This window comes from Bos taurus, chromosome 9 (genome assembly GCF_002263795.3).
Source record: "Bos taurus isolate L1 Dominette 01449 registration number 42190680 breed Hereford chromosome 9, ARS-UCD2.0, whole genome shotgun sequence".
Lineage (NCBI taxonomy): Eukaryota > Metazoa > Chordata > Mammalia > Artiodactyla > Bovidae > Bos > Bos taurus.
Genome location: NC_037336.1, coordinates 95,881,551 through 95,905,320, shown reverse-complemented (window position 1 = coordinate 95,905,320; position 23,770 = coordinate 95,881,551). Strand labels below are relative to the sequence as shown.

The 23,770-nt window shown below is 46.4% G+C and overlaps 1 pseudogene; it reads left to right on the top strand.

Moving 5' to 3' along the window:
• Window positions 1-6,080: 6,080 nt before the first annotated feature.
• On the top strand, window positions 6,081-22,324 carry LOC132346146 (small ribosomal subunit protein uS11-like; annotated as a pseudogene).
• The last annotated feature ends 1,446 nt before the right edge of the window (window positions 22,325-23,770 follow it).

Here is a 23,770-nt window from a genome sequence, read left to right as displayed (position 1 = left end):
TGTGGGCTATCCAGTCACACTACCCATCCTTTTGAATGGAAATGCACTGACATCTGTCAGAGGGACTTTTTGGATGGGGTCTCAGGGCTGGGGAAGGAAGGGCAGCAAAGAAGGGACCAAGGTAAAGGATCTGGAGCAGAGAGATGAAGGACCAGCATAGTGCCTGGCAATGCCCAGGACTAGGAGGAGTAACGGTTATTATTATTATTTAAAATATTCTATTTATTTGCTTATTTAGGCCATGCCAGGCCTTAGTTAAACATGCAGATTCTTAGTTGAGGCATATGGGATCTAGTTCCCTGGCCAGGGACCAGGTTTCTGCATTAGGATGACAAAGTCTTACCAGCCAGACCAGGAAGTCCAGTGTCTTCATGTTGTCATTTGTGTACGAATCATGGGCTTGTTCTTCTGAGTGACGTGTGAGTGTGTGTGCATCCTCCCCACTCGAGTGTGGGGAACCCAGTCTTTCTGGAACAGGAACTTCTCAGCAGAGGTGGCCTGCCCTCCATGGGCTCCTCTTAAACCAGAGGGACACCTCTCACTCTTAATTCTAGTCCCCCAGAGACTGAATGCACCTCCCATATTTGACTGGCTCATCAAATTATGTCAATTCAGGAATAATTATGAGGGAAACGATAGCTTATGGTGAATGATGTCGGATTTGTGATCTCCAAAGAAGAAGATTTAGCTTCGGGACCAGGGACCTGTCTCGATCACTCAAGAGCTTTTGTACAGCAGAATATTACTAAAGTATAAAAAGGTACAGAGAAAGCGTCTGACATAGACATCAGAAGGGGGATGGAGGGTGCCCCCTGCTAGTCTTTAGCAAGCTGTTTTATGTCTGTTAGAAAGCTGTGAATCAGATAAGAGAGACACCTCAAGGCTGATGAGTTTCAGCAGGCCCTTCTCCCACAATGTACGTTTTTGAGATAGGATGGCATGATGTGTGTCATCCCCCAGCCGTAAAACAATCGATGTGAATACTGGTTTGTTGAGCTATTATCAGCCCAAGGTTTGAGAAAAGAAAAGAAGTTAGTCTTAGGTGGAACCATTTTGAAGAAAGGTAAATTCCAAAGCAAATACAGTTTCATTAACATAGCTTAAGAAAAACATTTCCATGAGAAACCTCCTTTTACTTTTGTATGGAGAAGAGAGAAAAAGCTGGCACTTGTGGTCTGTTTCTTCCTGCTGCTTAAGGGAGAGATAAAAAACTTCTGACACTTGCAGCCTATTTCCTCTGTTTGGAGACCCCTGGCCTTCCTGCCTGTTACCCTCTCAGAAGCATGAATCCAGTGGGTATGTTTTGTAATTAGAAGTGAAAGTCCTCTTCCTTTAGGCCAGGCACGATGTCCCTCAGCTTCTCAGGCCCGTCACCCTCTCCACGTGGATGAAGCCCTTCGTAGACAAAAGAAAGGGTCAAAGGGCTTAGACATTGGGTGGGGGGAAGTTCTCTCCATTTGCAGGGAAGAGGGAGGAGTAATTCCATAACAATATATCCATCCGGAGAAAGAAGACCGTGGCTCATGATTCAGCACAAGATGGCTTCCCAGGTGGCTCTGGTGGTAAAGAACCCTCTTGCCAATGCTGGTAGATGGAAGAGGCAGTTGCGATCCCTGGGTCGGGAAGATTCCCTGGAGGAGGGCATGGCAACCCGCTTCAGTACTCTTGCCTAGAGAGTCCTATGGACAGAGGAGCCTGGTAGGCTGCAGTCCATGGGGTCGCACAGAGTCGGACACAACTGAAGCAAGTTAGCAGGCATGCATGGAAAAAGCCGTAACACCAGGAAGCAAAGCCTGACTTTATTTCCTGTATAACTGGATGCAACTTAGATGTAAATTAGTGGTGACTTCTGCAGAGTCTTAATGTGAGTCAAGAGAACCTGGCTCAGTTCATCTTCACCAGGGCCACCTTTGTCTTGATTTTCCTGGGGTCCTGGTTTTGTCTTGGTTTTCCTGGGGTCCTGGAGAGAGGAGATGGTCTGAGGACAGGATGCGTGTGCCAGAGTGTTTTCCATGAACAGTTTCGTAGCTGGAAACAGATGTGCCAGGTGGCTGGCTGGCCAACAGCATAATGTAGAAAGCATTAGAATATAGATCCTTCCAAGCAGGGTTAGCTTGACTGCTTGGTTCTCAGGAGCGTCTCTCGTGCCTTCAAAACAGAAAGGAAACCAGCCTTTTCCTGGTCCAGGTTCTGTGGGCTTAAGGAGGCTTTGGCTTCCGTCGTTCTGTGCTTTGGGGCTGGCCTCGCCACATCCCTCGTCTTGCTTGGTCTCTTCGAGAGCAGCCACTTAAAACTGAGGACAGAAGCTTAGCATCTTGGCAGCTCCCATGGAGAAACCGTGTACAGCATCCGCAGGAGCTGGAAGACCTGAGTTATTTCCCGTTCGCCTCGTGACTGGAGTGGTTTCCAAAGGGGTGTGTGGCAGAGACGGGAGAGGCTGGCACCCATCGACTCCAGCCCTGGAAATAACAGGGTTGTGGTCCCCCAGGATTTATGGGGGGGTCTGGTAGGATCTGAGACATGGAACCTCATTCAGATGGATTCACAGGCTACACACAAGTCATGCTGGAAGGGGATTGTATCTGGCCACATCTCTGTCCTTTGTAACTTTTTAAGCCTGATGTCTTTGGCTTAGAGACCATGAATTATGGAACTGTAGTGATTTCAGACCTTAGAGACCATCCGCTTGAACCTCGCTCTTTTATGGAAGAGAAATTGAGGAAGTGAGATGTTAAATGAGTTTCCTAAGGTCAGTTACAGAAGTGGGGCTGGAACTTGGCTCTCGCATCCTTTCTGCAGCATCACTCAAAGTTCCCCGATTGTCCTTCCCTGCCCCTCTTTTTTGCACCAACACAAAGGGTGTGTTTTCTCATGGTCTCCGTGGAGACCTTTGCACCAGAAACCATGCCCTGTGCCCGCCCCCCACACCGGCACCCCACCACGGCCCCATCCTGACTGAGCCTTTCTATAATCTGGTGCATATTTCCTACAAAGGAGTACAAAAACCAGGGTGTAGAAACAAGATACAACACATGTTTAGAGATTACCGACTCTGAGAAGGCTTAACCTGAAAACTGTGAGTGGTTTAGAACATGGGTCCCCAGCCCCAGGGTCATAGACCAGTCTGTGGCCCGTTAGCAAATGGGCCGCCTTGCAGGAAGTGAGCAGCAGGCAAACCCTAAAGTATCCTCACATCCTCCTCCATGGAAAAACTGTCTTCCATGAAACCCATCCCTGGTGCCAAAAAGGCTGGGGACCGCTGGTTTAGAGAAAACACAATTGAAACCACAGAGGCGTATGCTTTCCAGGTAACACAGTCACTTGTCTTGTTCTACAAGTTGGAGGATGTGATTTTTGTACCTCACATGCTGTCTTCATCTCCTGGGCCTCCCCACCTGTCCTCTAGCCCCCAAACACAAGAAGCAAATTTCTATAATTTACTAACCTTTCTATTTCAAGGGGCTTCCTTGATCGCTCAGTTGGTAAAGAATCCGCTTGTAATGCAGGAGACCCCAGTTCGATTCTTGAGTCGGGAAGATCTGCTGGAGAAGGGATAGGCTACCCACTCCAGTATTCTTGGGCTTCCCTTGTGGCTTAGCTGGTAAAGAATTTGTCTGCAATGCGGAAGACTTGGGTTCAATCCCTGGATTAGGAAGATCCCCTGGAGAAGGGAAAGGCTACCCACTCCAGTATTCTGTCCTGGAGAATTCCACGGACTGTATTACAGAGTCGCAAAAAGTTGGACATGACTGAGCGACTTTCACTTTTCTCTTTCAAATTGAGATTCTGATTTGTATTGGAACATGGCTCAACTATCAGCCTGCTCTTACTCTTTGCTGGTGAGGCTCTATGCTCCCTCTGCAAGGGGTGCTGGGGCCTCACCGAGTGGCCCCAGGCTTGCAGGTTCCTCTCCTGTGGATCCAGCTGTCTTATTGGACACTGTTTCATCAGCCTTCCCAGCTTCTTCCTGTCTTTTCTGTTGGAGTGGTAAACGGTCCTTTTCTTCCCTAAACACTACTTTACGGCTGATTCCTGGGCTTTGTTTTAACTGCTTTGAACAAGTGAGATGGAATCCCACCTGGCCCTGGGTTTGGATGCTAAGACTGCTGATGCCACACTCACAGCAGGAGGGTGTGTAAAAAGGTTATTGCCCACATAATCAGGCATTTGGGAAGAGCAGACTAGGCTTCTCAAGCTGGTCCAGACATGTCTTGAGAGAGCAAGGAAGAGAGACTGGCCTGGGGCTTCTTGGGGCGGGGCTGAGTGAGGGTCCAGGCATGGGAAAAGCTTCCATGGTTGGACTGTCCCTCTGGGCCGAAAGAGGGAGCACTCAGGCTTTCTTGCTCCATGAGGTGGAGGGGTTGGCCGGAAGGATGAGGCTTAGAAGCTGTCAGCAGTCAAACATCAACAAATGGAGCCCAGGCTCTTTCTTATGGGATTATTTTGGATTTAAGAATAGTTGTTCAAAATATGGAAATGTTTTTGTCATGTCACACAGGATTCACTTATCCTTGATTAACAACCAAATTCCAGGGCTCACAAGTCGCAGAGTAACAAAGCCAGCAATGCACAGTCCCCTCACTTCCTAATATATGAGTAAACTAAACCATCGGCCCGTGACTCCACAACGTTCTCTGTTTAGCTATGAAGCTTCAAGTAATTGGGCTTCCCTGGTGGCTTGTTGGGTAAAGAATCTGCCTGCAATGCAGGAGACCTGGGTTGGATCCTTGAGTTGGGAAGATCCCTTGGGGAAGAGAATGGCTACTCACTACAGTATTCTTGCCTAGAGAATCCCATGGACAGAGGAGCCTGGTGTGCTACAATCACTGGGGTCACAAAGAGTCAGGCACGACTGAGCGACTAACACGTTCAATTTTCTTCACATCAAGTAACTGCTCTCTGGCAATATATTGATGATTAAACTAGTCTTTATATTTTTTAAAAATCATTTTCTCATTCAAAGTCTCAACTGTCCTACTCATGATGAAATTCAAATTAAGGACTTCCCTGATGGTTCAGCGGTTAAGCATCTGCCTGCCAGTGCAGGGGACGCAGGTTCCATCCCTGCTCTGGGACGATCCCACATACTGAGGGGCAACTAAGGTCTTGTGCCACCACTGCTGAGCCGGCACTCTCGAGCCTGCGAACCGCAGTTACTGACCCTAGAGCTTGTGCTCCACAGCAAGAGAAGCCACTGGAATGAGAAACCCCGGGCGTCACAGGGAAGAGTAGCCCCCACTGGCCGCAGCTGGAGGAACCTGTGCCCAGCAACGAAGAACCAGTGCAGCCAAAAGTAAATGAAAAAGACGAAATTAAAATGAAGATCCCCATGCCGCTAATTTCCAAATTCACACGTCTAGTCCTGACTTCTCTCCCGAGACCCAGACATGCAGACTCAAGAGTTTCCTCCATAGGTGCATCTCAAGGGCATCTCAAGTTGAACATGCTCCAAATACAGCTGCAGATTTGTTCTCCAAATTTGATCCTTCTCTTAACTTTCCCATCTCGTAAATGGCTGCACCATCTTCCTACTTCTGTCATCTGAAATTCTAGAAGGCACTCCTGATGGCTCTCTTGCTCTCACTCTCCCTAAGTCTTGTGGGTAGATTTACAAAATCTTCCCTCATATCCCCCATTCCTTGTCCAAGCACCGCAGCTGCCTTTCTCCTATCTGGACACTGCAGGAGCCCTGCAGAGCCCCTCACTTCTTCCCGTGCCCCTGCCCACTATGTCCCCCTAAAAGATAATTGAAGTCCCAATCCCTGGAAATTTGAAATGTGCCCTTATGTCGAAATAGGATCTTTGCAGTTACAATCAAGTGAAAATGAAATCATTAGCGTTAGCCCTAATCCTATCTGGCTGGTGTCCTTGTGAGCAGAAGAGACATGGAAACACACACACACAGGGAAGACGGCCAGGTGAGGATGGAGGCGGAGACTGTGATGATGCTGCCATGAACCCAGGCCTGATAGCGACTGAGTTCTTGGCCTTCCCCAGTCAGTAGAAATCGACTAGAGGTGGTGGCTCGGTGGTAAAGAACCCACCTGCCCGTGCAGGAGACCTAGGTTCAATCCTGGTCCAGAAAGATCCCCTGGAGAAGGAAATGGCAACCCACTCCAGTATTCTTGCCTGGGAAATCCTTATGGACAGAGGAGTCTGGTGGGCTACCATCCACGGGGTCTCAAAGAATCGGACATGACTTAGTGACTAAACAACAACAACAAGAGCCCAGACAAGAAATTCAAGCAAGCTCTCTTTCTGGTGGTGGAGTGTGGAGAAGACATGCAGAAATAACACCTGGCAAGGGGAAAGAAAAGAAGGAAGAAAAGGTCATCAGCCTTGGCCCTCAGGTGGCTGAAGGAGAAAATGTATTTGGTGTGTGCTACACCTTTGCACGCTTCAGTGACACTTTTGTCCATGTCACTGATCTTTCTGGCAAGGAAACCATCTGTCGTATAACTGGTGGGATGAAGGGCTGACCGAGATGAGTCCTTGCCATATGCTGCCATGTTGGCTGCCCAGGATGTAGCCCAGTGATGCAAGGAGCTGGGCATCACTGCCCTCCACATCAAACTCTGGGCTGCAGGAGGAAATAGGACCAAGACTCCTGGACCAGGGGCCCAGTCAGCTCTTGGAGCCCTCACCCACTCAAGGATGGAGATTGGGCAGATTGGGGATGTCACACCCAACCCCTTTGACAGCACCTGCGGGAAGAGGGGTCACTATGGTTGCTATCTGTGAACTGAACTCCTCAAGTTATTGTTTTCTGTTAATAAATTGCCTTGATGTAAAAAAAAAAAAAAGGAAAAAAATTCAGGCAAGGCTTTATTGGGCCTCCTGCCCTGGCTACAAGAGGGAGCAAAAACAAGTAACATGATTACTTGCTCCCTCCCATGGGGAGGGCAAACTTGTTCCTCCTTTTCTGGGCTCCAAAATCACTACAGATGGTGACTGCAGCCATGAAATTAAAAGACGCTTACTCCTTGGAAGGAAAGTTATGACCAACCTAGATAGCATATTCAAAAGCAGAGACGTTACTTTGCCAACAAAGGTCCGTCTAGTCAAGGCTATGGTTTTTCCTGTGGTCATGTATGGATGTGAGAGTTGGACTGTGAAGAAAGAAAGCTGAGCGCCGAAGAATTGATGCTTTTGAACTGTGGTGTTGGAGAAGACTCTTGAGAGTTCCTTGGACTGCAAGGAGATCCAACCAGTCCATTCTGAAGGAGATCAGCCCTGGGATTTCTTTGGGAGGAATGATGCTAAAGCTGAAACTCCAGTACTTTGGCCACCTGATGCGAAGAGTTGACTCATTGGAAAAGACTCTGATGCTGGGAGGGATTGGGGGCAGGAGGAGAAGGGGACGACAGAGGATGAGATGGCTGGATGGCATCCCTGACTTGATGGACGTGAGTCTGGGTGAACTCTGGGAGCTGATGATGGACAGGGAGGCCTGGCCTGCTGTGATTCATGGGGTTGCAAAGAGTCGGACACGACTGAGCGACTGATCTGATCTGATCTGATATAGGGTGAGGGTAACGGTGTGTTTCAGGTCGGGCTGGAGGGGTGGCCTAGGTGGTCTGCCCACCCCTTTGTGGTGTTGAGTGCAGGGGGGGCATGTGTACCTTGCTTTTGCTCCCAACACCTAGTTTTTTGCTCCCAGCTCCTCAGAAATGGCAGCTGGATTTTTTTGGTATTTTTTGGTCCAGAATTTGCCCCAACTGGGCATGCACACAGTTATTTTTAGTCCCTTATAGTTTCTTTGTATTCTGTATTTCAAGGAGAGGTGTGTCCAGGCGCAAGCTTTGCAGCACTGCAGCAAAGGGGCCTAGGTCCCAGTCTGTCTCTGGACCCCCTGGGGCCACCAGGAGCTGGAAGAGGCAAGGAAGCCTCCTCCTCTTGAGATTTTGGAGGGAACAAGACCTCTTAACACCTTGATTTTGCACTTCTGACCTCCGGAACTGTGAGACAATAGATTTCTGTTGTTTTAACCCTCCCCACCTCCCCCGAGTTTGTGGTGCTTTGTTACAGCATTCTGTAGCAGCTAATACAGACACAGACCCTATAACCGCTGTTTTTGCACAACGGTCAGAGGGATCTTTGCAACTTCTTTCATATTGTGCCCTTTCTCTGCATAAAAACCTACTGATTTTCCTCTGAATTTAGAATGTAATTCAAGCTCTTTTCCAGGCCAGTGAGACCTTATGCCTCAGGGCCTGATGGTTTCTGGGCTCACCTCCTTCCTCCTCCTCCCCCAACTCCAGTCCTCCTGTTTGTATCTGGAACATGTTTTTCTGGCTCTTTCCATTCACTGGACCCATGGCTCTGAGGGATGAGCTGGAGTCACTAACCTCGCTCTGAGTATCGCCCCGTTTCATTTCCTCCAGATCATGCATCCCAGTGTGGCATTTCTGTTCTACGTCGTCACTGGCCGCTGTCCCTCCGCAGTGAAGGTTGTGAGTTCTGAGCTTGCCTGTGCTGCCACGTCCCAAGTCCAGAAAAGTGCTGGGCGTGGCTAGGAGCTTCATATACATTTGGTGAGTGGATGTCTGATATATGCAAATGAGAGTTGGACTGTGAAGAAGGCTGAGTGCCGAAGAATTGATGCTTTTGAACTGTGGTGTTGGAAAAGACTCTTGAGAGTCCCTTGGACTGCAAGGAGATCCAACCAGTCCATTCTGAAGGAGATCAGCCCTGGGATTTCTTTGGGAGGAATGATGCTAAAGCTGAAACTCCAGTACTTTGGCCACCTCATGTGAAGAGTTGACTCATTGGAAAAGACTCTGATGCTGGGAGGGATTGGGGGCAGGAGGAGAAGGGGACGACAGAGGATGAGATGGCTGGATGGCATCCCTGACTTGATGGACGTGAGTCTGGGTGAACTCTGGGAGCTGGTGATGGACTGGGAGGCCTGGCATGCTGTGATTCATGGGGTTGCAAAGAGTCGGATACGACTGAGCGACTGAACTGAACTGAACTGAAGACATATTTTGCTTGAAATTTGATTTCCAGTAAATAAAAATACACTTTCTATTTATTGGGCTTCCCTGGTGGCTCAGAGGGTACAGCATCTGCCTGCAATGCGGGAGACGAGGATTTGATCCCTGGGTCAGGAAGAGCCCCTAGAGAAGGAAATGGCAACCCACTCCAGTATTCTTGCCTGGAGAATCCCATGGATGGAGGAGCTTGGTAGGCTACCGTTCATGGGGTCACCAAGAGTCGAACACAACTGAGTGACTTCACTTTCTTTCTTTTTCTGTTATTGAATGTTTCTTTTTGGCTGTGCTGGGTCTTCATTGCGGTGTGTACGCCGGCTTTCTCTAGTTGTGGCACGTGGGCTTGGATGCCCCTTGGCAAGTGGGATCTTAGTTCCCTGCCCAAGGATTGAACCTATGTTTCCTGCATTGGAAGGCAGATTCTTAACAATTGGACCACCATGGAAGTCCTTGTGTTTACTGAATTTATTGACATTCCCTTAAGTGTATTTGCATAAGTGCAATGCACACTTTTCCTCAATTAATCTCTCTTGCTTCTTAATCTAGAAAGAGCAATCAAACCTTAGCCATAGAGGCCCAGAGAGTCTCAAGATATCTGACGACTGAGAAATCACCTGTTAGCATGAAACCAGAGCATCTTGGCCTGAGTGAGGCTGTTCTCACCCTTCTCAAGGGTCATCCCGTGTGACTCCAAGGTGAACTACTGCTCCACCGAGCCAGCATGACAAAGTGTAACAGCTGGTGCATGTAGGTGGGGGGGTAGGGATAGTCACTGTGGCATTCTGTCATCTTATTCCAAGTTTGAACATTTTAAAAATAAAAAGTTGGGGGAAAACATCACAGAAAATGCTGTTTGATTTCAAATTGCCTTTAGAAAAACTTTGTGTATGTAAGACTGAAGGACAAACAGCCTGATTGGATCAGAAAATTGACTGAAAAATATCTGGTTTGTTTAGGAGTATAATGCATCTGATGGCCAATATGTCTATTTTATGTATTTTTAAGATCAGTCAGGGGCTTCCCCGGTGGCTCAGCAGTAAAGAATCCACCTGCAATGCAGGAGATGCAGGAGACCTGGGTTCCATCCATGGGTCAGGAAGATCCCCTGGAGGAGGGCATAGCAACCCACTCCAGGATTCTTGCCTGGAGAATTCCATGGACAGAGAAGCCTGGCGGGCTACAGTCCGTAGGGTTACGAAGAGTCAGACACGACTGAAGCGACGGAGCACACACAGGCAAGGTCAGTCAGGCCTTTGCAACAAATCAGGGCAAAATTAGCATGCCACGGTAGGTCTTATTTCTGAGGTGGAATCTCTAGTTGTAGTTTTCATGGGTGAATGGCGTTCTGTGCTGTCCCCCAGGGACCCTCACCCATCAGAGCCTTTCACACCTAGGGGACTTCAGGTGTGTTTCCAGCGCTTCTCCTGGAACTGTGTCAGCTGACCCCAGACCTGTGAGTCAGGACGTCTCTGTGTTTAAGCTCTGTCCCACTTTCAGGAAGCTATCAGGCCTTTGATTCTCTTAGGAGAACTGAAACGAAGAGTCAACTTCTAGAATCCTACTGTGGAATACAGCAAAAGCAGTTCTAAGAGGGAAGTTAATCAGACTTGTGGTTGCCAAGGGGATGGGGAAGGAAGAGGGTCGGATTGGGAGTTTGGGGGTTAGCAGATGCAAACTATTATATACAGGATGGATAAACAACAAGGTCCTACTGTATACCACAGGGAACTCGATTCAATATCCTGTGATAAACCACAAAGTAAACGATTATAAAAGAGAAGGTATATATATGTATAACTGAATCAGTTTGCAGTACAACATTGTAAATCAACTATACTTCAATAAAGTAAATTTTACACGTGTACACCCATGGCGGATACATGTTGATGTATGGCAAAACCAATACAATATTGTAAAGTAAAAATAAAAAATTTTTTTTAAATTAAGAAAAAATAAAAGAAAAGAGGAAATTCATCAGGAAAAAAGAAAAATCTCCAATAACAACCTAATGTTGTACCTCAAGAGACTAGAAAAGGAAGAACAAAGTCCAAAGTTAGTCGATGGAAGGGAACAACAAAGGTTACACCAGAAATAAATGAAACTAAAAAGACAAAATGAAATCAAGAGCTGGTTCTTTGAAAAGATACACAAAATTGACAAATCTTTAGCTAGAATCACCCAGAATTTTCTTAAGTGTGGTAAGAATTAACAAAATTTCTCTTGGAAGATGTGAAATGATCTAAAAAGTAAGCAATGCATCAATAATGGAAGGATATGACAGCAGTAGCTCAAAAAGATTGATGCTCATTCATCTTAAGGACTTTCTGTGGCAAATATGATAGTTGGTCTTTTGCCCTAGTAGACTAAATAAAAAGAGGGGACAAAAAATAGTTACATAAGCTATAACAGGGAGAGCTGAGGTTTGAAGTTATTATTTTGGATTTTGCACATTGAATCACTTGATGAATTGGTTTGATTCTGTCCATCATCTCTTAATTGTAGACAGTTTTTCTAGAGAGTGACAGCATGGGGTCAGCCAGGCTAGGAGAGTCACTGTCCTGGTGGTCTCTGGGGTGCAGGGGAATAAGTAGAACCAGAATATGTTACTCACAGTATAACTTGACCCTTCACATTTGCTGACTGCACTGCAATTTCTTTTAGTTGTGCTTTTAGTTGCTTGCACCCAGCTCCCTGAGGACTTGGTCTTCCCCCTTCCCTTGATCTTCCACTTCCCCCTTCCCCACACGCCTGCGTAGGACCCCAGCTGCCTTCTGCCCAGGGGTATTGGTGCGGAGGCCCGGGCTCCATTTCCACTCCTGTCAGGGCCTGCCTGTGGGCCCAGGAAGGTCAGAGTCACGTGCAGGCCCCACGGCATCTGGGACAGTGGTGTCTTGTCTTAGGCTGGCTGTACCTGGATTTGGCAGGGGCCTCTCACCTGCTCCTGGTCCAGGGGCCCAGCACATCCTGTGCAGAGGTTGCAATTCCTTGGGGTCATCCATTCCTTGTTTGGTTTGATGGGCCCAAGGGAAGTGGAGGTTTGCTTCCCCACCCTGTTGGGCTGTGCATTTTCATTTTGCACTGAGTTTGGCAAATTACATCACTGACCCTGTGTGCCAGGACCCAGGGCAGCAGTGAAGCAGCAGAGGAGATGAGGTAGGGATACGTTCTTCCCATTAATTCCATCGCTGATTGGTTCTGGTATCAGGCTATGAAACTTTCCATTAAGAAACTTTTTCAACACTGCTCAGATTTCGAGCTTTTATTCACATAATTTTTCTGTTCTGAAATGTCTTCTCTTAGCCGCTAAGATTTTCCAACTTTTTTTTAAAGGCCCAAATCCAGATTGATCTCTCTCACAAGACTTCTGGCCCACTCCGGACAAACTTGCGGGTTCTCTGTGCTGAACTCAGGCTGTGCTTTCTGAGTGTTATTTACAAATTAAACATAGATTTCTGACCGTTCATCCTGTGTTCATTGTTTGGCCTTGTTATTGAACTTTTCAGGTGCTTGTGATTTGTTTAATGACTCTTCTTAATACAGTCTCTTGCAAAATGTGATAGATGCATGCACACATATTTGTTGAATGAATGACACCCTCAGTGTGTGATGGCATTTTTTGAAAGTAAGGGAACAATTAAGGCCATACTTTTTAAAGACATTGTTGATTGGTCAAAATCAAACTTCTAAATCCAGTGATTTCAAGTGATCAATTAGAGAAAAAGTAATGATGAACTAGAAATTGACAATGAAGAAAGGAAATTTTCAACCAGAAGACAGCGGTTTTTATAGCAGTGGATTCATTTAATTTGAAGTCTGTCTTTTACAATCACGAGATTAAGGACAGGGAAGCCTGGCATGCTGCAGTCCATGGGGTCACAAACAGTTGGACACAACTGAGCGACTGGACAACATGATTAGATGAAATTCTCACTGCGACACGAGCGTGTATGTCTTTTCAGACCCACAAATTACGTTCAGTACCCCAACCAGGAGGTTAAGGAAAATTCTGGGGACTTGGGCAATGCTGCCTCAGTCCTGCTCATTTTTTGAGAGGTCCTCCCAGGCGGGCGCTAAAGTATTGGGCTGTTAGTTGTTGTTTTTTCCCCCAGATATTCTGTTATTTTCAAAAGAAAATAAACATTTTAAATGTTTACCTGAAACATTTAAGGTAGACAGCAGCATTACTTAGTATTTATGAATTTATCATTTTAGAACTTCACATTTTAATGTTTGCTTATTAGAGGGTCTCTGTTAATATACTGATACCACGAAGGTCTTTCGTGGGGCTGCTCTTTACCTTCAGGTTTGTTTAATTTTCCTCCCAACTTTGGTGGTTTCCTGGGTTTCTTGAGTCACCACAGCTCCAGCTGAAGGATCTTCCATCCGGTGAGGCACCTGGGGCTTACAGGGCTTCATTTCAACAGAAGATGCTCCTTTCCTGTTTTTGTCCAATGACCAAAGTGAACACATGGGCTGTTAGTTCCATTTTGGGAGGAGTTTTCAGGTCGGGCTTTAAAACGCACGAATGACGTCAGCACGTCAGCGCCTCCATCACGTCAGCGCCTCCATCGAACATGGACGCTTGAGTCCAGCAGTGTTCTTGTTTTCTCATTTGGCGGGGCGGGGGAGAGAGCTGCGGAGGTGCCTTCCTCCGGGGAGTTCCAGAACAGAGGCTTTGCGTTCTCTTTCTTTCTTAAAATGTTCACAGAGTCCCAGGCCAGAAAACAAAACAAGACGGCTGTATTAGTCACCCGACAATGGGAGAGGAAAGCCACCCACTTCTCCATGCTTCCTTTCAAAGTAACCTCAGCGACCCTGACAGATTCATGGAAATAATTAGAAACAACAGTTAGGAAGCCGCGGGAGGGGCGATTTTGTCTCTGGACAACATTTGAGAACTTCCCTGAGGAGCCTCTGCTGCCTCAGACCCCACTCCCTGCCCCCATCCCACTCCCCACCAGGCAGACCCTCCTGAGAGGGGCTCAGACCACCTCCCCCTTGTTGAATCCACCATCAATTTAAGCACTCCCGGGTCCCACAACCCACCTGACAGGCTGTCACTCTACCCAGGCCTCAGTGGGGGTCAGAGCTCAGTCAAGCCCTGCAGCCCCCTAAGCTTTCGCCCTGACCACAGGGTTGAGGGTGGTGAGCCCCTCAAAGCAGAGGTCACGACCTGTGAAGAAAGGGAAGAGATGGAAACCTAGCTCTCAAGTGCCTGCTCAGAGCCGGGCACTGTGCTGGGAGGAATCTTAATTGTTGTTCTTTAGTCGCTAAGTTATGCCTGACTCTTTGCGATCCCATGGACTGTAGCCCACCAGGCTCTTCTGTCCATGGGGTTTTCCTGTGTAATATCATTTTACCATGTAAGTGGCCCTTCAATTATATAGAAGGAGAAAAACAGAGTCAGAAAGATTAAAAATGTATAGAAGATTGCATTCCAGTTATCTCCAAAGTTGGGTGGGTCTGCTCTAGGGAAGGTGCCATATTAAATCTCGTTGATTAACCACTAACTACCTGAAAGTGAAAGCCAATTGGGTCCAGCTTTTTGCGATCCATAGTCCATGGAATTCTCCAGGCCAGAATACTGCAGTGGGTAGCCTTTCCCTTCTCCAGGGGATCTTCCCAACCCAGGGATTGAACCCAGGTCTCCCACATTGGAGGTGGATTCTTTACCAGCTAAGCCACAAGGGAAGCACAAGAACAATGCAGTGGTTAGCCTATCCCTTCTCCAGTGTATCTTCCCAGTCCAGGAATTGAAGCTGGGTCTCCTGCATTGCAGGTGGATTCTTTACCAACTGAACTATGAGGGAAGCATGAGTGCCCTCCAACTGGCCAGTTTCTAGCTTAAATTGTGGCAGGAAAATTATTTGGGAAAAAAAATGGTGTTGACATGACCACATTAAGTCTCTGTCAATTAATGACTAAAAATAGTTTTGTGTGTTCACATAGGATTCCAAGTTTATGTCAAGAATTATTCAAATACAGGAAAAGTTTCAGCTTCAGAACACAAACTTTCAGCGTCTTGTTTGGCCCATCAGAAACTTCACTGAAAACACAAATATTATTCAAGTTTCCATCTTGATGCCTGGCAGTTTTTCCCTTGGGAACGAGCTTCCAAAATGCATAGTTTAGATATAAATTTATTCATCGCTCTAGTGTCTCTTTTGTTGGGAAACCAACATAATAGTAGCTAACATTTATATAGCCATTGTCATGTGCCAGACGCTGCCTTCAGTGTTCTGTGTATTACTCACTTAATCACCATAACATCCTGTGAAGTGGATACCATTGCTATCTCTATCTTACATGTGGGGAAATTGAAGGCCCAGAGAGGTTGAGACTTGCTCAAGGACACACAGCTGATAAATGGTGGAGCCAAGTTCTTGGTATACTGATTTTTCTCTTTTTGTATGCTTCCTGTTTCTGTCTTAATAACGTTATTATATCTATATCTCACTGTAGGCCACCCTGGCTTGGATACATTTTAAAACAGAGAAGATGCTGGTTCCTCCTCTCGTGGCCCACGTAGGGCAGAGTCCCCTTGCTTGGAAGGTGAAGGGAGTCGCTGGGTGCAGTGAGGGGCCATCAGACTGGAGCTCTAAAGGGCTCCTGCCCCGCTTCTCTCATCCTAGCACCCACACAGCTTCTGATTTTAATGTGTAATTGAAACTTGATTTAACCCCAACTAACAGGATTAGGCAGAGAAGGCAATGGCACCCCACTCCAGTACTCTTGCCTGGAAAATCCATGGACGGAGGAGCCTGGTGGGCTGCAGTCCATGGGGTCGCTAAGAGTCGGACACGACTGAGCGACTTCTCTTTCACTTTTCTCTTTCATGCATTGGAGAAGGAAATGGCAACCCACTCCAGTATTCTTGCTTGGAGAATCCCAGGGATGGTGGAGCCTGGTGGGCTGCCGTCTATGGGGTCGCACAGAGTCGGACACGACTGAAGCGACTTAGCATAGCATAGCATAACAGGATCAGGAGAAGATGGTTTGCTGTTGTAAAACCAAGCAGAGGAAAACAGACCCTGCTGGAATCACATGTGTGTTTTCTCTGAGTTGTCCATGGCCTAGAAGGGCTCAGATTCATTTAGTTGGAGGGGTGGGGATTACCTAATTCCCCAGCAAGACGTGGCAGCTCACTCCCTTGGTCCAGCATGTTGTCCTTAAATGTGCAGCCGTGGGAGTCGTGTAAACCCAGATGCGAACCAGCTCTGCTGTGGAGTTGCCTTAGGAAGCCTGGTTAACCGCTGAGTGCCATGTATGCTTGTCTGTACAATGGCTGCCTTAATAAAAGATACCCTCTCAGGATGCGGTAAGAGTTAACTAAGATTATGTTCGTAAAGCAGGAGATTAACACGGTGGATGGCACAAATGACTCAAAAAATGTACTAATATCAGCAGAAACACATTGCATTTTATTACAGTGATTAGAAAGGAAGCACAAGCAACATGGGTGGGCCTATAGATTTTCACTTTGAGTTAAGTCAGAAAGAGAAAGACAAAGACCATATCACGTATATGTGGAATCTAAAATACGGCACAAATGAGCTTACCTGTGAAACAGAAAGAGACTCACAGACACAGAGGACTGACTGGTGGTTGCCAAGGTTGGGGGAGGGAAAGATTGGGAGGCTGGGGTTAGGAGATGCAAGCTATTGTATACAGAGTCAATACACAACAAGGGCCTACTGTAGAACCTGGGGAACTATGTTTAGTATCCTGTGATAAGCCATAATGGAAAAGAAAACGAAAAGAACGTATACATAGATATGTATAACTGAATCACTTTGCTGTAGAAAAAGTAGAAATTAGCACAACATTGCAGATCAACTGTACTTCAATAAAATAAACTTAAAAAAGAAAGGAAGCAAAAAGCAAAAGCTTTTATAAACCTAAGTTTCTCAAGAGAAATATCAAGCACACTAAGTCTTAGAGTCTCCCATCCAAGTGGGCCACCCAGTGTAACGTTGAGGCTTCAAGCAACTCGTGCAACATTTACAATAACTGGTTACATACTTGACCATAAGGGAAATCACAACAAAATCAAAGAATCAATAATAAAAAGTCTGACTAAACTACAGCAATTTTTTGAGAGCAACAGCTAAAAAGATATCGCCTAAAGTTTTTGTGATATAAGCATTTTAAAAGGCAAATCAAATATGATTTCTAAGTGATTCCTAGAGCAAAGAAAATGTCTTAATGGGGGAATTTAAATATTTTGAACTAACAACAAAAACACTACCCCAAACCGTGGAATGTATTATAGCTGAGGATCGAGTGCAGCTTCTGGCTTTAAATGTATACAAAAAAGTTTGTTAAATCAGTGAGCTGAGTTCCAGTTTAAGAAGGAAAAGAGCAACTGAGCAAAATCAAAAAAAACAAGAACAGAAATAGTAAAGATTAGAGCAGGGATAATGGAATAGCATTTTACAAAATCACAGGAGAGTAAAACAGAACTAAATCTAAGGAAACTAAGCTTTGTCATCTACAGAACAGTGGTGCTAACATTGCCTTCAAAGTGAAGTTGTAAGGTCATGTGTTACTCTGTGCAGAAGCACTCTGTAGACTGCAGAGAACTACATTGATGCGCATTTCATCTTTATATCATGTATTCAGTCCATCCCAACCAATTATCTCTTCTGTGCCTGTTGGTGGGAGTATAATGCCTTCTTGGGTATTGATCATGTCAGCCCAGCAGGACCCCAAACAGGGTCTGCAGCAAAGAGACACACACCGCTTAATGAGAACACAGGGTGGGGATGTAACCCACTCAGGGATGTTAGGAAAGTTCTGAGTGAAAATGAGGTTCAGGCAGAGAAAAGGAGGCAGGATGGAGGGAGAAGTGTGTCAGACGAAGGGAAGGGCACATGGCGTGTGTGAAGGACAGAAAAAGGACAGAGGGGCTGAGGCACCATGGCTGGAGAGGGGGCGGGGCTACAGTGTAGGAAGGAGCCGGGAGGCTGTGCTTGGAGTTTCACTTTCTATGAGCCACAGGAAACTGCTGCAGTGTTTGTTTTTGAGTTGGAGGGGATGGTTTGAACCTCCAACTTGTAGCCAATCAGAAGCACAGGTAACAACCTGGGCTTGTGCTTGGGGTCTGAGCCCTTTACCTGCAGAACCTGATGCTCTCTGCGGATAGATGGTGTCAGAATGGAGCTGATTTGTAGGACCCCAGTTGGTGTCACGGAACATCACTTGGCGGTGTGGGGAAAATCCCACCCCCACGTCGGGATCATGAGTGCAGAGCCCTTAACTTTCCCTTATGGCATTTCATTTCTGTGTCCTTAAAACTGACTCCCATTTCCCACCTCCTGGAAATTCGGCTGAGCTTAGGTAGGAGTCAGGGGACATCTACTGAATAGAATCTGGGACTCTTTCCTGCTGTCTCCTGCCAAAAAAACACATCCATTTCCAAGGGAGCTCCTTACTCCAGGGGAATGACCTCAGAATAGGATGAATGTGCTTTCTGGGAGAGGTCCAGCCCTTGGTTTTTATTGAGAGAGTCATCAGCGTAGGACAAATGGATAGCAGAGTTAAATTATTACATTCTTAAAGTATTGGAAGCCCTCTTATTCTGAGCTTCAATTTGTGGCTTCCAGGGCAGCTGAGAGTCTCATTGTTCTGAAGGTCCTAAATCTCTGCTTTGCCTATTGGTCTATTGGCTTTCAAAGCCCATGTCTTTACCGATCATATAAGTCACTTGGTAAACTCCTTTAGGGTCTCCTGGTAAAATGTTTCTACCGGGATGTTGTTTTGCCTGTAGACAACTGAAAAATCAAATAACATGACTTAGTTGATGCCTTTGAATTGTGGCGCTGGAGAAGATTCTTGAGAGTTCCTTGGACATCAAAGACATCAAACTAGTCAATCCTAAAGGAAATCAGCTCTGAATATTCATTGGAAGGGTTAATGCTGAAGCTGAAGCTCCAATACTCTGGCCACCTGATGTGAAGAATGGACTCATCGGAAAAGACCCTGATGCTGGGAAAGATTGCAGGCGGGAGGAGAAGGGGATGACAGAGGATGAAATGGTTGGATGGCATCACCGACTCAATGGACATGAGTTTGAGAAAACTCTGGGAAATAGTGAAGGACAGGAAAGCCTGCTGTGCTGCAGTCCACGGGGTCGCAAAGAGTCAGACGTGACTTAGCGACTGAACAACAACAAACATTAAAATGTATCAGTTCAGTTCAGTTGTTCAGCCTTGTCTGACTCTTTGCAACCCCATGGACTGCAGCACGCCTGGCTTCCCTGTCCATCACCAACTCCCGGAGCTTGCTCAAACTCACGTCTATCGTGTCGGACATGTATAGCTTTACATAACAGGAGATCCCGGGTGAGCTTCTGTATTCCTATCTTCATCTCACTTTCTCAAACTGTGCACTGCTGCCCCCCCCCACCTAAGAATTTCCCTTGTGTCACTCTCATCTTTTCCTTTCTTCAAAATCATATTTCCACTCCACTGAACGATACTCACACAAGGAAGCACCTACAACCCTGAAACATGTACACTAAAAGAACCGTTTCTCTTTTTTATAGCAAAACTGCTTCAGATGGTTTCCCTACTCACCAGCTCTTCTTCTGTTCCTTCAATTTTCTTTTGAATCTTCTCCCATCAGGTTTTAAAAAATACTGAGCTATAACTGACATACGGCATTGTGTTAGTTTTATCAGTACAACATGATTTGGTATTTTTATGTGTTGATAAATGATCACCACAATAAATCTAGTTAACATCCATCGCCACACATAGTTACAAATACTTTTCTTGTGATGAGAACTTTTTAAAAATAACTTTTTATTTTTAATCGAAAGATAATTGCTGTACAGTGTTGTGTTGGTTTCTGCCATATACAACATGAATCAGCCACAGTGATGAGAACTGTTAAGATTTACTAACAAGTCTCAAATATACAGCAGAGTACTATTAACTATAGTCACCACGCTGGACAGTACACTCCCATGACATTTATTTTATAACTGGAAGTTTGTACACTGTGATTCTCTCCACCCATTTTTCCCACCCCTCACCTCTTGCCTCTGAAAACCTCCAATCTTTTATTTATAAGTTTGGGCTTTTCCTTTTTGTTTTTAATTAAAGGATAATTGCTTTGCAGTATTTTGTGGTTTTCTGTCATACATCAACAAGAGTCAGCCATAGGCACACCCATGTCCCCTCCCTCCCAACCCCCCCTCTCATCTTCCTCCCCATCCCACCCTTCTAGATTGTCACAGAGCCCCTGTTTGAGTTCCCTGAGTCATACAGCATGGAGAGAGTAACATGGGAATTTACAATACAGTGTGTGAAATAGACAGCCAGTGGGAATTTGCTGTTTGTTTTGTTTTTGATTCTGTACATACTTGAGATCACCTGCTATTGGTCTCCGTCTGACATCTCCCTTAGCATAACACCCTCAAGGTCTGTCCATTTTGTTGCAGATGGAAAGATTTCCTTCTTTTTACAGTTAATATTCCATCATATTGTTGTTATTCAGTCACTAAGTCGTGTCCAACTCTTTGAGACTCCATGGACTGCAGCATGCCAGGCTCCCCTGTCCTTCACTATCTCTTGGAGTTGGCTCAGATTCATGTCCTTTGAGTCGATGATGCTATCTAACCATCTCATCCTCTGTTGTCCTCTTCTCCTGCCTTCAATCTTTCCCAGCATCAGGGTCTTTTCCAGTGAGTTGGCTCTTCGCATCAGGTGGCCAAAGTATTGGAGCTTCAGCTTCAGCATCAGTCCTTCCAATGAATGGTCAGGACTGATTTCCTTTAGGATGGACTGGTTGGATCTCCTTACAGTCCAAGGGACTCTCAAGAGTCTTCTGCAACACCACAATTCAAAAGCATCAATTCTTCGGTGCTCAGCTTTCTTTATGGTCCAACTCTCATGTTGGTACATTTAAAAATCCACATTTTAAATGTATGCCACATTTTCAAATCCATTCATCTATTGATGGACACATATTGTTTCAATGTCTTGGCTGTTGTAAATAATGCTGCATTGAACATGAGAGGCACATATATCTTTTTGAGTTAGGTTTTTGTTTTCTTTGGATAAATACCCAGGTGTGTAATTGCTGGATCATATGGTAGTTCTCTTTTTAATTTTTTGAGAAATCTCCGTTTTGTTCTCCATGGTGGCTGCACCACTCCCCACCAACTGTGCACAAGGATTCCCTTTTATCTGCACCCTCGCCAACATTTGTTATTTCTTGACTTTTTGACAACTGCCAGTCTGACAGGTGTGAGGTGCTGTCTCCCTGTGGCTCTGAGTTCTGTTTCCCTGACGTGGAGCATGAGTGGACTTTCCACCCTCTCCTCCACGGGAGCTCCTCTTAGCAGAGTTCCTGATGTGCTGGCAGACCCAGCGGGTGATTTTCCTTTCCTGACTCATCAGCGGCATTTGATGTAGTTGATCAGCCCTTTTGCTCTGAAACACTTTTTTTCTTGGCTCCTCTGTTCCCCTCCTGTAATGCTGACACTGCTCCTCAGTCTCCTTTTGAGATTCTTCTGGTTTTTTTGGACTTCAAATATTGAAATACCCTGAGGCCAGTCCTCAAACCTTTCTTCTCTATTTGTTCTCTTTCTTGATGAGCTCATCCCATCTCACTGCTTTAAAATTCATTCATGTGCTAATGATCGCCCAGGTTAGACCTCCAACTTGGACCTCTCCACCAAACTTCAGACTCATAAATCCACCTTGTAAATCCACAAATCTAGCTTGACTATGCAATGTCTGATTGGCATCTCAAACAGTGCATCAAAACTGAGTTCTTTATGTCTTCTTTGCCCCAAATCTGCCCTTCCTCCAGTTGCCCTACCTCAGTAAATCACAACTCCATTCTTTCATTTCTTCTGCCCTCAAATCTTGGGTTTCTCCCACACTTTTAGTGTCCTTATATTTATATTTTATGTTTTCATTTATAATTTTAAAATTGATAACATATTGAATGATAATATTTTAAGTATATTGGGCTAATTAAAACAGATTATAAAAATTGATTTTTCTCTTACACCACTTTTTTTCAGAATGCCTATGAGAAAATATGAAATTATGCATGTAGCTTGCATTTGTGGCTCACGTTCATTTCTCTCAGAGACCAATGATGCTTTACTTGAATCTTGAGAAGTGGTGCTGGCTCGTATAAGATTAATATACAATTGGGGTTATGCAAGTATGAAAGAGGTGGGTAATGGGAGTTAGAGGGCAACTGGCAGTGTTGGTTACATGAGAACAGCTGTTTGTTGCTTTTTAAAATATATATTAACATATATAGTGCTCAAGTGTATATGCTATTTACAGTATATATCTATATCAACATAAAACACAGGTATCTATATGTGTGTACAATATATGTCCTAGGGTGTATATTGTCTGGGGAGACCTGTTTCTGGGGGTCACGGGGCCCACACACTTGCTCTGCGGAGAGGAGAGGTGGGGGAGTGACTCGGGGTCACTGGAGGGTGCACACCACGGAAAAATCAAGGCCTTCCAGGGACAGAAAGGGGGCTCAGGACGTGAAGGGCTGCCCTGCCCACGTGGTCACCCCGGTTTTGGAACCAGCAAACAGTTGACATTTTTGGGTGTTTCTGGACTTTTGTGCAAAATGACTTCACTTAAAAACAACAACAACAACAACAAATCCAACTACATGGGTTCCGAATCAGTAGTTGGGCTCTGAACATCTGTAAGGATTCAGACACACAGCTCCCCCACCGGGTGGGTTTCCGGGGCTCAGAGGGTCCTATGTGGCCTGGAGAGGAGGTGAGGGCTTCACTCTGTCAAGAGAATGGCCCTTCTCCTCCCAGCTTCTCAGGGACAGCACGTGTCAGCAGATGTCTGGTCACCGAGGAGGACTCTGCCAGTCCTGCTCACTCAGAAAACACCACCCACTGGAGAGGAGACACAGGGGTCCCCCATTCTCTGGGTGGGGGCTGGCCTGCCATCTGCCTGTCCACCTCCTCGTGGCCCATGGGAACCTTCCTCTGATGCTCAGAACCACTCTGCCTTGCCAGCCCTGTGTGGGGTGCCCTGGGGACCCCTGGATCGTAACTGACCTCTGTTTCCAGCTTCCTGCTCTGAAGGGAAAGCCCTGGAAGCAGCTTCAGTTCTCATGGTTGTCCCTGGAGCCACAGATGTCAACCAAGTGATGTCATACTTTGGGCCCTGACAGGCTCAGCAGGTCCTGTGCCCTGAACCCACTGCCAACCGCAGCCTGGGTGCAAATACATTAAATGGGAAACTATACCAAGGTATGGTTTTCTCTATTAAGGCTCAGGTAAGCTGCTTCCATGGTCAAGTACTCATGAACGCCACAGCCCTTGGACTGAGGGGCGCGTGGGCAGATGAGTTGGGGGGCAGAAGCCTTCCATGTTCCCCCACAAGTGGGGCAGGGAGAGGAGGGCAGGACAACGGGGGAGCCCTGGGCCAGTCTAGTCGATTGCTGGGGAGGTGGGGGTGAGCTGAGGAAACCCCAGCCCAGAATGCTGGGGATGCCCCCACCTGGGAAGAACCAAGCTCTGCCGGCCCCAGGAGGGTCCGGGGAAAGGAGAGGGCATAGGAGCTCGTGCTCCAGGCTGCTGGATCTCTAGGGAACCCTGTTGCCCCGAGGATGAGTGCTTGTGGTGGGGAGGGTCTGGACAGGACCCCCTTGGCAGTCTTGCTGGGAGTTGGGGCATAGGGCCTATGGTTGGCAGGCAAGGTTCTGGGTGGCTGGGGTCCCTGCCCAGATCCGTTCCCCCTGCCCCTGCCGGGGGCTCTCTGGGA